Raw genomic sequence first — 2,980 nt, forward strand, 5'->3', positions numbered from 1 at the left:
ACACATCTGCAATTCCCTTCCCAAGGGAGACCTGGATCTCTTGGACCTCACCACTTCCCTAAGACAACTGGCACAACAGATTTCAGCTGTTCCTTGGCTGTTTCCAGAATCCTGGTCCCAACCCACGGCCTGCTTATGCACACTGGTCAGCAGAGTTATCCCAACCCATTTTTAAGGCAGTGCAGGTAAACTTCATCAAAATCTCCTGCAGATGCCCCTCGTACATACTTTAAAAAGTCTCAGATTAATTTAGTGCTTGAGCTACAAGTTTTGAGGTAACATGTTATTGCATGCCAGCTCCTACACAAGCATCTCTGTGTGTTCTCTGCCCTAGCACCACTCTGGCTTGAATGACTTCACTTTTGCTATATATTAAGAACCATTGACAATTACTGCAGATCCCTCATACATAATAATTTGCAACCTAATAGCCTCTACTGCACCACTTAGTTTATATCACTTTGAAAATAATTTCTGCTTAATTGAGTTAAGGTCAACTCTCATTGAGAGAGCTGGTGAAGTGACTAAATGCAGTTCAGCTTATTTACTCTTAACTCATATTTCAACATTTCTGAGTGTTTACATACAAGAAGCAGATTTTTCATACAGGAAACAAACAATTAGGAACATCCTGAGCAGTACAGCTGCTTATCTTCACTGTACGTTGGGATGTGATGCTACACATCCAAGTATGCCCAGTCCCACTGAAATTAAAATGGTCTCCCCTTCCTGGCAAATTGACTTCTTATTGTAAAATCATTAGTAAGTTACTTCTAATAGTAGCTTTACAAATGTCTCATGTGCTTCTTGAATGGCTTTAATTTGTTTAATGAAAGGACAAATTTTACTTAATCAAAAGCTTCTGAATGGATTCTTAATTAAGTGACTGAGTTGACTGACAGGTAAAATTAATTAGAATTAATTAGAATTTTTCTCCAATTTTTTTAGTTAAAAGAGTAAAATAATCTCTTGCTCATACACATTCCCCTACATATCCCAAGACAGAGGCTACCAGGAGCCTCTCAGGCCTTTATTTTCTGAAAAGCTAATAATATCAAACTCAGTAAAAAATATTAAGTCATGAGTTGGGCATGTGCCATGTGTTCAGGGCTTGTGTAGAGCTGTTTATGCTATCGAAGTGATTTTAAACAATAGAAGTTTTCAGCCTTAGAGCTGCTGCTCCTTCTCTGTTTCCTTTTAGTCCTAAACACCATAGCAACCTGCCTGACCATAGGAAAAGATGTCAGGTCCTGTTTCTGCCATCTTCCCACTGTGCCCTGCCTCCCTCAACAAACTCACCAGCAGTTTCTTCTTCCTTAAAAAGAAAATATTATTGCATGGGATTGAAGTGGGCATCAGCACAGTACCAGAACCCAAATGCTACAAGTTCTGAGTAACCCTCATTCCTGCAGCTTCCAAATCAGGCTCAATATCTCTGCAATACAAGCTGGGCTTGCAGCAAAATGCAGCCTCTCTGACAAAACCCCAGCTGGTTAATGTAACCACCAATGCTCTGCGGAAAGATGAGACAATTCCTGTATTGACCCAAATCCAAAGCACGCTTGAATCTAAGGTGACCTTCAGCTTTAGATGAGCAGAAATTACAGAGCAACACACTTCAAATCAAAACATAAAATGCTCCTTGCTGCCTCCCGACCTTCTTCCCTCCAGTCCCAGGCACAAGGGAGCCAAAATGTCTCTCTTTCCTCCATGAGTCATTGCCTGAGCCCCAGGCACCCCTTCTGCCACCACAGAAACAGCCCCACAGTGCCTTGGGTGAGCACAGGCCATGTCACCACAAGCACCCCTCTCTCCCACCTTCTTTCCTGACCTCCTGTTGCCCATCAGTCATGGCTGGGCACCTGCCCCCAAACTCAAGGGCCTTACACAACTGCAGAAGAAACTCTGCTTCAAACTAGCTGTGAAGTAGCTAATTACTGGTGATAGGTGAGAGACTATTACTGGAGAGGCTCAGGAAAGCACATTCTACCTCCTCAAATAAAATGGTGCTCATTCTGCAGCTGTGATCACAAGCCTGTCATACTTGTGACAGAATATTGCAAGGTGAAGCTGTTTTTGCTTTTTATAGCATTTTCCCCAAAGCGAGAAAGAAAATGGTTGAATAAGGTCCAGAAGATTCTTATTGCCAAATGCAAGTCTGCACATCGTTAAAATACAGCTGGGGTCACTACAGTTCTGAGGTGTTTAATCAAGGGGAGTTGCTGGTTTTTTCTCCCTCAGATTAATTTATAATATTATAAGCTGTTAGAGTACCTGCCTCTGCTCTGGAGAAGTCATAGCCAGATCCAAACCTCTGTTCAGAGCCGGAAAGTTTATGTGGAACTTAATAGGAATTGAAGGTACATAGCACTTTTTGGGGCTTGGCCTGGACACAACATAGTCTTCCCCTCCAAGGTAAAATGCTGAAACTGAAAGTTATCTGTTTTAGAGATATCTGTACATACCTACTGTGTTCTGCTGTGTTTTTCTGGTATTGCTATCTATATGTCTACGTGTTGTTCCTAATAGCTTGTGAAGCTGCTGGCCAATTTCAAGGAGATTTGACAGAGTAGCAGGAGAATCAAGGGAGTTTGGTTTGAACATGATTCATGGAAAGAGGCAGTGAGGTAGAGAAACGATAGCCACCCAGGCTGAACCAGTGTCTGCATGGTGGCTCAACCTCAAGACATAAATCTTTAGAGAATCAAAGCATAGGACTGGTTCCACTGCTCACTGAACTGCTGCTCCACCACCCTGAAATCCATCAAAAAACATCTGCTGGAAACTTCACTGCAAGTGAAGCAGGAGTCTTAGTGAATCAAAGCTTTCACAGACAGCTAACAAATCATATACTTCCTACTGTGAAGGTCAGCCAGCTGCTGTGTTTCTATTCACATATTAAATGAATAATACTTACCCTAGAACTGACAGAACAAGCCATGTCACTGCCTAAGTTCATCCTACCAACAGTGACCTCAGT

Source organism: Corvus kubaryi, unplaced genomic scaffold, assembly GCF_017639235.1.
Source record: "Corvus kubaryi isolate FWS band 111438036 unplaced genomic scaffold, C.kubaryi_AGA036_p1.0 133, whole genome shotgun sequence".
Lineage (NCBI taxonomy): Eukaryota > Metazoa > Chordata > Aves > Passeriformes > Corvidae > Corvus > Corvus kubaryi.